Genomic DNA, 12,572 nt, shown 5'->3' on the forward strand with positions numbered 1-12,572 from the left:
TCCTATTATAACTCCCAAAATCCTGAAACAGGAAATAAGAACAGCATTGGGTTGGAGCAGGGTCTTTTCTGTATTAGCTGCAAGGTATGGAATGGGCTCAGTATGAAAATGCATAAATATTCCTTACTACTATTTTGGGGAGAAAGTGCGAACATATACATAGAAACTTGCTGTACCTTTAACACTTTTAGCTGTTGCTAATAATAGTTGGTGGTTGGCAACCTTCAGTCTCAAAAGACTATGGTATAAACCTACAGCACCCGGTATTCCCAGGCGGTCTCCCATCCAAGTACTAACCAGGCCTGACCCTGCTTAGCTTCTGAGATCAGATGAGATTGGGCATGTGCAGGGTAACAGTTGCATAATAGTTGCATTGCTGGTTTTATACAGTTTGTAATAATTGAAACATTTGCTTGCAGGGATTATGATTTTATCATTACTTTAATATTTCTGTTATTTTTGTGGTAACTTCCGATAAGTTAGAGTAAGAATTTTAAATCAGTGATATCTATTTTTCCTTCACTTGAGGAAGGAAAATGACCCATTTATGTGATAATGTAGAAAAGTACAGTGGTTAAAAATGTGAGCTGAGAGCCGGTGTGCTTCGGACTGCATGTGGCACAGACCTGTATGTACTGCTTGCAGAACAGAATTTACCTGAAAGTAAATCACACTGTGTTCAGTGGAGGTGATTCCCTAGTAAGTGCATTTAGGATGTCTGCATTAGCACTTTCAGTTTGCTAAATGATTGTCAGATAACTATCTTTTTTGGAACACTTCCCTGTATACTTAAAATGTGCCTTGTGAGCGGGCTTTTACCTATTACTTGCTTTAAAAAAAGAAAGAGTAAAGAAACCCCACCTGACGTTTCAAAAGGCCCTTTGGAAATAAGAGCTGCAATCCCTCCATAGTATCTGAGAGACAGCTGTCAATGAACTAAAATGCATTAACTTTTTTTTTATCTTAAGCAACAAACTAAATTGGTTTTTAATGCTTCTTTGTGCCAATGGAAGAGAATAAATCCATAGTTGTTAAACAGAGATGGAAACCTCTCTCTGATTGCCTGGTTACATTTGGCTTGTCTTTAGGCACCCTCCTAGCTCATTCTCCAATGGCCAATCCAGTAAAATAATTAAAACTTTAATTTATTTATACATCTTCCATACAGATATTATAGATCCAACAAATGCTGCCTTCTAATTTATTCATGCAGTGCGTCCTTCAGGAGCCTATGCCACAAAATGTATTAGACGAAAGAGCCTCTTCCCCTTTCTCCTCCTCGCACAGCACAGCAAATCAAGTCAAATACTCATATCACTGAATTATTAGGCCAACAGAATGTATCTGGAGGGTCAAGAGACAGCTTGCTCTTGGCTGTTTAAAACTGGCTGGCTAGGGAAACATAAGCAGCCGCTGAGATGCTTTTGTATCTTTGAGCCAAGGAACAATTCCATTTTGCCTAATCCTTTCCGTAAACAGGCCAGGCGCATTTTCTGCCTTGGGATCCATCATGTTGCAAATGCACTATGAGATATATCTATTTTTTTTCTTCCTAACGTGACAGGGTTGGTGCTATAAAAAATGTTGGTGTATATTCTGTCAAGTTGATTGCAATTTCTGCTCCCTCCAAGATAGCCCCATTCTTTTCCCCCCACTGTTGTTGCTTGAATATGTAATAGGTACCTCCACCTGGGTGATGGGCACCTCCCGTGACTCCCTGGGACTACCTGACAACTGCACGGCTCCAATTTTTAATAGACTCGGAGTAGTTTTCTCGAAGAGAAGCCTTAAAAACTCCCCAAGGAGAGATCATCAAGCGGAATGGTCCCCAGTGCAAGATTTATTAGCAGGCAGGATAGGGAGGTTGATTAGCCGGCATGGCTGAACAGACATGCTGTCAGGCAGGCCTCTTAATCCAATCAGTTACCTGTCAGAGGGGGAACTGTCTTGAGTTCCCAAGAGCTGCACATCCCCTGCACACTGCACCCCATGCCTCTGTACCTGCCACCAACAAGGAACACTGTCCCTGCTGCCAGCAGAAAGTTATGTGTAAGAAAATGGAAACTGATGAGGATAGCTTTCCCTTACAGATATGTGAAGCTGGCTACCCCAAAACATATACTTTTATTTGGGGCTATTTGTCTCTCATAATTTTCCACAAAAAAAGGCACAGAATTTGCTACTGAGCACATAATTCAGCTTCATCTCGGTTTTTGTTTGCATTTTCTTTTTTTGAAAGCAAGTTTCTAGCCCTTATGGTTGCCAGGTGATGCTTGAAAATGTGTAAGAACATAGGAACAGCCCCACTGGATCAAACCATAGGCCCATTTAGTCCAGCTTCCTGTATCTCACAGTGGCCCACCAAATGCCCCAGGGAGCACACAAAACAAGAAGAGACCTGCATCCTGGTGCCATCTCTTGCATCTGGCATTCTGAGGTAACCCACTTCTAAAATCAGGAGGCTGCACATACACATCATGGCTTGTAACCTGTGATGGACTTTTTCTCCAGAAATTTGTCCAATCTCCTTTTAAAGGCATCCAGGCCAGATGCCATCACCACATCCCATGGCAAGAACTTCCACAGACTAACTACACACCGAGTAAAGAAATCTTTTCTTTTGTCTGTCCTAATTCTCCCAACACTCAATTTTAGCGGATGTCCTCTGGTTCTGGTGTTACATGAGAGGGAAAAGAGTATCTCTCTATCCACTCTAACCATCACCTGCATAATTTTGTATGTCTCAAATTAATAAATTAATAAAGCAGTAAAATAAGACTGGAAGCATAGTGGACAATAATCTAGTCCTAGGGTGGCCAACGCATAGCATGCCATGTGCCACTTTTTATGTACCAGATCTTTGAACATGCCACTCTACCTGCCTGCAGTAGTGTCCCTGCTGGGTGCAGCTCGGCCAAGACACCCTGGGTGGGGCCTAGTGCTGCTTACCTCCAGTGATGGCTGGACCCACTGCACTTCATTACACCACACAGAACACTCACCAAACACCCCTTCAGTGACTTAGGTGAAGCCTATGTGCCCAACTGCGCAGACTGGCATGGCATAAAGGCCGAAAGCAAGCAGGAACTAGAGCAGGCCAGTTGGATGCCAAAACAGATAAGTTTATCTGTCATTAACAGGTAAGCAGAGTGCTTGTCAAATGAAGATGATTTTAGGTATTCTAAATGTCGGTCTTCCTATAAATACCAATGCATATATGAAACAAACTTTTCTTTTTATCTGGAACCCAGGGAGAGAATTTGCTAGATCATGGATGTCAAACTTTTTAGAGGCCCTACAACAGGGATATCAACCATAAGGCCCGCGGGCCAAATGCGACCCGGGTAAGCAATTTATCTGGCCCCCGTTATAATTGGGTTCTCCCAGCGTGATAATTGGGCTCTCTTGTACCTTGAATATATGAACAAGCTTTGCACATTTTCTCTTCTGTCATTTGCACTTATGACTTTCTGTGTGAGAACAAAGTGCTTATTTCTGGCCATCATTTGCTTAATGATGTCACTTTCTGTTTAATGATGTCACTTCCAGCCCTCAGCAGGCACCATGAATGCCAACTTCAGCCCTCTGCATGGAACGAGTTTGATGCCCCTGCCCTAGAAGCTGCTGCCTGATTTATAAATGTCAAGGGGTGTGGCTATAATGGTGATTGGGCAGCAGTGCTCCTCCCCCAGGTAGCAGGTTGTTTAACCCTTTGATGCATCTACACACACTTGCATACACACTCATGGAGCAAGGGTAATTTAACTTCAGTAGGAGTTCTGCATTAAATGTGCCTCTCACCTCTGCCAGACTGATCTTGCAGCATGTTTTAAATAGCAAGATCATAGGCAAGGTTGAGAGACAGACAAGATTAAAAAAAAAAACTGCCTATGTTGAGATATTTGATTCCAATATAAATCTCTTCAGACTTGTAGCCCATAAGTTTAACTTAATTAAGGTCAGAAGAAGAGGACTTCATTCCTTAGCTACTTGCTATTCTGGAGAAGTTTGAATCAGTTGGAGTGGTAGTTCTTGTTTTTTCTTTTTTTGCTGAGAAGCAATCCTTGTATTGGAAATAATAAACTATCAGCCAAATCCTATGCATGTCTACTCAGATTTAAGTCCCGTTATAGTCAATGGGGTTTACTCCCAAGTAAGTATACATATAGTTGCAGCCTATAAATGACAAAAACTGCTCCTACAGCCTAATCCTATGGGCTCTGGCTAGCAGTGGAATGGAGGTTCTGCTGCTAGCCAGAGCTAAAAAAAAGTGTCAGAAAGCACTTTCTAGTAGTGCACTTCCTGGGCACAGATGGGAGGGCTGGAACCTTCTCACCCATGTCTTGGGGTTCCAGCAATCCGCAGGAACAGGTAAGTGAAAGTGGGAGGGGGGAGAGAAGAGTGGAATGGGGAGGATGCAGGAAGGGGGTGGTTCCAGTGGCAATGGTGCACTCTGGGTCCTACTCTCCATTTTTGCTGCGCCCTTTCTCTCCTTGGACCTGCACTAGCAAATTCACTAGTACAGGTCCAAGGAGACCCATTGCAGGTCAGAAGGCTTAAACGGGTGTACAGAGATTTAGATCCCCTTTCCCGGTTGAAGTCTCCTGATCTGTCCCCACCCCCTCTGCATACAGAGTGCCTGTTTTTGGAGGGGGGGGAGGATACGTTTGGCTTCCTAGTCCGCTGGATAGCAGCAGGAGAGCAAAGTCATTTCTAGTGAAGCCAGAATAGATACTGATGGGATAGTGGCAAGAGCCTGGAGGACTCTCATTGGTCTGGTGTGTAGTTTAGATGGAACTGGGTGAATTGAACCAGAATTCTGAGCAGTCCTGTGAGAAGTCTGCCAAAATTTAGAGTTTTCAGGCTTTTCTTTCTACCTGACAAAATACAGCCTTTCTAGTCAAAGTGCTAAAGTACGGACTGGTTGATGACGTGTTCTGCTGAGTGTATACATATATGTTCTCAGTTTCATCTGAAGCTGTCTTAATGTGAATTGAGATTTTCCATAGTGTTTACAATTCACAGATAGAGTCGAATCCAGCACATGCTTAGACTGGGTTATGCTGACAAGAAGTTATGTGGGAAGTTCACTGCGAATTATTAGGTATCATGTTAGGGTTGGAAGGGATCTTGAAAGTCATTTATTCCAGCCCCCTGCAGACAGCTGCTATAGCGGTAGAAGTTACAGAATTTATGGGTAAGGCCTCATAGAATTGGGAGCAGGGTGTAGATCAGCCATTTTCAACCACTGTGCCGTGGCACAGTGGTGTGCCACAAGTGGTCCACAGGTGTGCCACAGGAATTTGGGGGAAGGTCATTTCTTAGTAGGGCCAAGAGGGGATGTGAGCTCTGCACTGGCAACATGGTGTGCCTTGTCAATTGTCAAAAACCTGGTGGTGTGTTGACCATTTTAGTGCCTTGTCAGTGTGCCGTGAGATGTAAAAGGTTGAAAATCACTGGTGTAGATAATCACAGTGTATCCCAAATGCAAATATTTATCCAGTGGGGTTAACTGTTAAAATCCAGTCAAAGAAAGGCACAAATAGATGCTGCTAGGTGCTTGAAAACATTTTCCTAATTGATGCTATTTTTGGTGCTCTGATGGCATGTTAGTTCTTTAAGCTTGTCACAGTTTTTTTAAGTATCAGTTGTGCAGGAGCCAACCCTTTGAGATCTATCCCCAGTTGTGTCTCTGAGTATTTTCTGAAGAGCTGTAAACTGTTCTTTGGACTTTAATACAAGGATTAAGCAGATGTACGGCTATTGTAATTGGATATTTTATGAGTGTGTGAGGGACAGGATAGAAACGGAAGGAACAACTGAATTAATTAAATCAATGATATTTTTTGTCAGTGTGTTATTTAGTGTAGATCTCAGGCTCAGGGTAGTAGCACTTATCACCTTTCCATGAATGCACCCTGATCCTATTATAGGAAACTGATTTTTTATGATGGTTGACTGCTACATACTTTTATGGTGCAATCCTATCCTGTTCGTGAGGTGGCACAGCCATCCCTACACTGGCTCGGAGTGCCACAAACAAGCACATCTGTGGCTACTTGTGAGAGGCACATCCCCATGTGCTGTGCTGGCTGGCACAGGTAAACTTAACCGCAGGGCATGGAAGAGGGTGGCAGGAGGGCGATTGGAGGTGGGAAGGGGGCAGAAGGGGTAGTGCTCAGGAGGGGCTGGGTTTGGTAGAGGCCTCCTGTGCCTATCCTAACCTCAACTTCTGGGCTGGGCAGCCCTACACAGGCCTTCCTGGATTTGTGCCAGCGAAATAGCTAGTGCAGAGCCAAGAAGCCCCATCAGGGTGGCTGGGGCTTTACTCAGGATGAGGGAATATATTCTCTTACCCTGAAGTGACACCCAGCCACCTCCTAAATTGCTTTGAATGCAGCGTAGGCCATGCGGCTTTGCTGTTCCAGCTCAGCTTGGGTTGGATTGGACTGTTACTTATGAATAAAAAACAGTAACAGCTACATTCTCTCTAGTATTTATTCAAAGTTCATGTTGGTAAAAACCCGGGAGAGTATGCACTCCAGTATTTTTGTTAACAGGAAGAAAATAATGTGGTATACCATGATCATTTCCTAATCCAAGAATATACATATTTTCTAGATAAACTCCAATGAGCTTCCAAAACTTGACATTTTTAGCGATAAGGTTTTACATAATATTCACAGTGAAACAGGTATTTTAGCAGAGTAAAAATATGTAAAGGTGTTTGCCTTTTTTCATTTCTGCTCAGTCTCAGCATTTACCCTGGTTAGCTGTTGCTTTTGACCCAGTCCTCCCTCCCCTTCCTGCTGGCTGGTGTTTTTTCATGGAATACTCGCAGGGGTGATCCTCATCAACCAGGGATCATGTAGTCAACAGATCTGCCATATAACCAAGCAGATCTGGCTACATGGGACTGTCATGGAGGCAAATGAGGACAATTGACAGTGGACCAGGTGCAAATGATATTTCTAATCATGAGTATTTTCAGCTTAATCCTATTCGAAAGAGAACTTTTATAAATTTGAATGCTCTTCCCACAATTCCAAGATTGGTATGGCGACACAGACCACTCTTAGAGCCACTGTGATGCAGGGAGTCAAAGCAAACCCAAACTCGAATCCCAAAACTGCTTCACGGAAAGTTATTTTTTTGTGAACCCAAACCTAATTTTTTTTTTTTGGATGCTTTGAATGAGCATGAGAATTGAACCCCTAAACTAGGCTTGTCAACTCTGACTGAAGTTACCCCTGGAGGTTTGTTCCCCCGATATGAAGTCATTCAGAGCCCATTTCTATCCTCCCCCCTTCCCCGCCGAAGCATGTGCGCCAAAAAGATGTATCCAGTGGAGAAGGTGGATTGGGATGCTTTGGGGGGGAGGGGAATTATTTCCTCTTATTCCTGCTCTGCAATAGGTCTCCTTGGAACTGTGAGGAGAAGAAAAGGGCAGGGAGGCTTGAAAAAGTGGGGAAACCAGAATCTTAGTGCTCCTAGTGCATGCAATTGCTGCTGGATCCATCCCTACTGCCACCTCCCCATCCCCTGTTCCCCCTCCTTCCTTCCCATCTGTTTCCTGGCCTCCCGCCTTACCCACCCCTCACCCCCTCCATTGCCTTACCTGGTCTGGTAGGTGCGACGGGATCTGGCGGTGGAGTGCTGTCACCTGTTGCGGTGGCCCTGGCAAAGTGACCACCAATGGAGCGCTGCGTGCTCTATTGGCATTCATTTTACAGCAGCAGAAGACTCTTCTGGAATGGGATGATAGGATATTAAAAATATTTTAATATGGTATTAAAAAAGGAAGGCCTGTTGTGAGATGGAGGGCACAATCTAACCTGTGCCGGTACAATTGGGCCATATGGCCTGTACTGTATTCAACACAATTGGGAGGCTGCTGGAGATCACCTGGGGGTCAGGTGATATTTTTCTCCTTACCCTGTGTTGAGCCCCAGCTTGCCCTATTAGTCTAATTCAAATCTGCACCAGCTATTTAGCTAGCGCAAATCCAAGTATATAAGGCTGCTTGGGCTGGGGCCAGGGGTTAGAATGCTGCCACAAATCCCACCCCGCCTGAGCCCAGTCCTCCCCCTGTTCTGCCCTCCCCTGACCCAGAAACACTCCCACCCCCAGAATGCCCTCCCACCTCCCTCTCCTACCCCTGCACTGCCTGGCGCAAACGTACCTTGCTCAGCTGGCGCAGGGATGGGATGTGGCAGGGGCAGGCTAGTGCACTTCCATGTGCTGGCATGGCCTGCTCCTGAGTTGGCACAGATGTGCTTTGCGGCACATTTGCAACACCTGGGAGCTGGCACAGGGGGCCCGTGCCGGCGCAAGTAAAGATTTGGATTGGGCTGTTATTAGATGAGAGAAAGCCCAATGTGAAAGAGTGTTTGTGTGTGTGACGGGTGCTTCGCAGTTATAGCCTGTTTAATAAAGGGCGCAACCTAACCCACATTCCAGCAGAGATATAAGGACAATGCAGCTCCGAGGTAAGGGAACAAACATTCCCTTACTTTGAGGAGGCCTCTGTGAGTGACACCCAACTGCAGGATGCAGCACATGCCCCACTGGCACCTCTATGCCAGTGCTGAAAAGTTGGTCATGATTTGGGCCAAAATCACTTTGTTACTTTGCCTGAGGCCACTTTTGTTGGTTGAATTTGGAGCCTTTCCTTTAGTGTAGCTGGAAAAAAACAAGCAGTAGTTTTTCCTTTGATCATAGAATCATTGCCTATTATTAACATTTGTATGGTGCTTTTCAACCAAAAAAAAAGTTAACAGAACAGCAGGGAAGAATGAGAATGTTGGGCCCCAGCATTTGCTGATGCTTGCCCTCAGGGTAGAGCATTATAAAAGCAACAGTTAAGGATGTCTACTCAGAAGTAACTTACTTGCCATTCTGCTCTTCCCCTGCAATGTGTTTCGAGGGTCCAGTTTCGAGTGCGCTTCCAACTTTTATATGATATGATTGTTACAGCTGCCAGGCAGCCTCTGCCAATGTGCCCTAACGTGTACTCCAGAATTCTCCACAGTGTTTGGAAATCCCACAGCCAGTGCCCAGAGGTTCCTTGGCAGACAAATTGATGTGGAAAGATTCCCTGTGGGTAGGATGTTTTGAGTACAGGCATATTTCTTGTTCCCTGTCACAGCTTCTTCAGATATTTGTGACACAGGATGGGCAACCTAATTTTTGGCTGTCACTCTGAAATTGCTTACTGCAGAGTAGTTGGACTGGATTGGTCGTGGGACAAAAGTCTGTTCTCTAGAAGCTGTAGTGAGTCAACAGAACGCGATCCTCACAAACAGCAGATAAACTAATAAAACGGTTCCAGGACTGTATGAATTACCATGCATTCCCCAATAAATACAGCCGACAACAGGTATGGGATTAAATGGGCCACTTTATTAAATTACAACAAGAGCAACAAGGCAAAATAGGTAAACAATACCCATCCTAAGTGCGGGGTTCTAAGTGGGGGAAACAGCCCTAGCCGTCTATGTCCCCCAGTCTCATAGGGCATCCACCCGACTCCAGGCGTAGCTCAATAGTTATTAAGCCCGCCTTTCACCGTCGCCCGAAGAGGGTAAGCCAGCCAAACTATGCCTTCAGGTCACCCCTGCAAGGCCCCAAAGTTCAGACCAGGGGCTAGCCAGCCTGCCTCCCCGAGCCGGTCAAGCATCTTGAGAGCGGTTCTAGTTCACCCCTGCCCTTGCTGGCTTAAATTGGACACCGAGAAGGTCTTCTGCCTACCCACCCCGCACTTCTACCGCCAGTGACCAGGACAGTAAGTGATATCTTGCAGACCCAAACGCGCTCCATAGCCAGTCTGAGGTAGGCGAAAACAAACACCATCATGTGCCAATCAGATGATGCTCAAAAAATTCCTACCCGGTCCTCCGGAGAGCGACCAGCTAATCCCAGACTAGCTACAGGGCGGGCGGGTGGGGGTGGCTTCCAGGAACGGAACTGAGCCAGGTCTAGCGCCTGTGCGCCAGATTGGGCTCAGTTGTCCCGCCCCCCTAAGGCCAGCCAGCCAATCAGCTGGCAGCAAAGCCCTGCTGCCGGCTGATAGGGGGTCAAGCCTGGCAATCATTGCTAGCGTGCCATACAGGCACGCTAGCTACCTTTCAGACTGCAGGTGGTCATCATGAGTTTTGCTTTTTCAAGCCACTCACCTCTCCTACAGTAAAAAAATAAAAAAGCAGAATACATAGGAAAGTGACATGTCAAGAAGAAGGCTACATTAGAATCCTTCCTGATTGTCTATTGTTGGGATTGAACCTGTGTTTTCCACAGGGCTGTTGTTGTCTCTTGTTGTCTCTCTTGGCCCCAGTATTTCAGGTTGAAGAAAGGAAGGGACTCTGAGTGTCATCATCCTCCTCTTCGCCAGCCCCCTTGTCTCAGCCTTCTCCTGGGGAAGAGCTGTCAGTTGGATTGTCTCTTCTTGAGTGCTGTTTTTCAGTTTCCATAAATAGCCTGGCACAACCCACTCATATGGGAAAGACCAGGCTTGCATCTCTCCACTACTCTGGCAATGGGCATCTCTCCATTGCCCTTCCTGGCCTGGATTGCTGGATATCGTAATGAGCACACTGTAGGGGCTTACAATGTTCCCATTTTATATGTGTCTCAAATTTGATTTAGCAATAGATATACACTTAGAGTGGTGCGCTCAGTGTTCAGAACCTGTATGAAATGGAAATTTCAATGTGCTACCAACATTCATTTCTGATCTCTGGTACACAAAATCATATTGTGTTCGTTTCAGTGCTTGTGACAAAAGTGTACAGAAACAGCAGCTTTCATTATCTGCAGGTCTGTTGTTGAAGTGTTTGTTTATTAAATGCAGGAAACATAAGGAGATGTGTCCATAAGGAATCCTAGATAGATGGTGGGGGATAAGGTAGGCCCCAACTCTTAAAAAAAAAAAAAAAAAAGATTTTCAGATATCCAGTAGCACATAAGGATGTCTATACTGAATAACAGCAGAGACATATGCAATCTACATCAGACAATACCCCAGTGCAATAATGGATAATGGAAATCCTAATTATTAAGTATTGATCTGTTGCCTGCTTTATTGTAGATGTATATGGCTGAGAGCTATGGCAAGCAGTGGTAACAATTAGCTCAGGAGATTTAATCCATCCGTTTTGCATAACTCAATACAAAGGGCACGTGAAACTGAACAGTATTCCTCAGGTGTTTGGAATGCAGCAGTGTTAGCAGGAAAAGAAAGGGAAGAACTGGTTAAAAAGACATGACCCTAGCTGCGTGTTGCACGCACCGTGTAAAAGGTAGCCAAGTTCTGACTGCTGAAAATTCTGAAGGCTTCCTTCGAACAGTCATCAAGAAAGCTTGGGTGGTCTTTTAATATGAGTTCTAAAAATTTCAAGAAAGGAGAAGGATCTGCTGGCTGACGGGCTTTAACTTCTTATCTTGCTCACCTAATTTCCCCTACTTTTCAACTGCTTGGGGAAATTAGTTGAGCAAGCTGAGAGAAGAAAGCCTGTCAGTCAGAACTCTCTCTCTCTCTCTGAATAATTTCAGGAGGCTATCCTTTCTAGGACTCCTCAGCTGTTGGGAGGGACTCTTCATTCAGAATTCTCAAGAGAGTTTGGCTTTTTTTCACATGGCAAGTGTAATGTGTAGCCAGGCTCCAAATGAAGGAGTAATGGACTTTGAACAACCTACCACCCGGAGCAAGACAGCTGGTGGCTAAAATAGCAGAACAAAAGTAAGAAAAGTAGTTTTCTTGCTTCAGGGGCCCAAATATGAGATAGAAAGTAAAAGCTGAAGGGTTATACATTTTAATACAGAAAGAAAAACTCCTACTCATTTCACTACTAATGTATCTTTTAAGTACAATTAAGCATGGCTATGTTCTTGAAAATCAGATTCACCCTAAGTAATAACTGACTGCTGAAACCTCTAAAAACCTGCTTTAAAAAGTAGTGATGACAAATTAGGGGAAACCCCATGCATGCCATCCTGGCCTTCTTGGAGGAAGGGCAATATGCTAAGTGATAAAAGGCAAGAGGTGTGCTTTTGTAGTAGGAATATGTTAAAAATAAGTACAAGCATCAAGTAAACAGCAAGATTAAATGAGTTTGTGTGTTTAACTCTCTTGTTGGATTGTGGTCCATGTATTTGTTTCAAGATAGGTGATGGCTATGGTACACTTACTGCACCCCTCAGCAGGTCGCCTTATGGAAGAGACACAAATGACCTTGCTATGGATAATTATGTATTTGAGTAGGCTTATGAATCTAGAAGCCCAATCCTAACTAATTTTCCTGTGCTAATTCAGCTGTGCCAATGGGGTGTATGCTGCATCTTATTGGAGGGGGCACTCATGGAGGCCTCCTCAAGGTAAAGGAACATTGATTCCCTTACCTTGGGGCTGCGCTGCAGCTTTATTGATGCTGGAAAGTTGGTTAGGTTTGAGCTGTTAGATGTTTTTGAAGAGCACGGTATTCTTCTTGGCCTGGATTTTGCCTAATTTTTTTTAATGTGTAGGAGCAAGATTTAAAACAAGAAGGTTTAAAACAGGGGTGTCAAAATTGTGTAGT

General features: G+C 44.6%; 1 pseudogene; it reads right to left on the minus strand.

Annotated features, from left to right (window-relative positions):
* Positions 1 to 248: 248 nt before the first annotated feature.
* On the minus strand, positions 249 to 365 carry LOC136642917 (5S ribosomal RNA; annotated as a pseudogene).
* Between the last annotated feature and the right edge of the window lie 12,207 nt (positions 366 to 12,572).

This window comes from Tiliqua scincoides, chromosome 2 (genome assembly GCF_035046505.1).
Source record: "Tiliqua scincoides isolate rTilSci1 chromosome 2, rTilSci1.hap2, whole genome shotgun sequence".
Taxonomy (NCBI): domain Eukaryota; kingdom Metazoa; phylum Chordata; class Lepidosauria; order Squamata; family Scincidae; genus Tiliqua; species Tiliqua scincoides.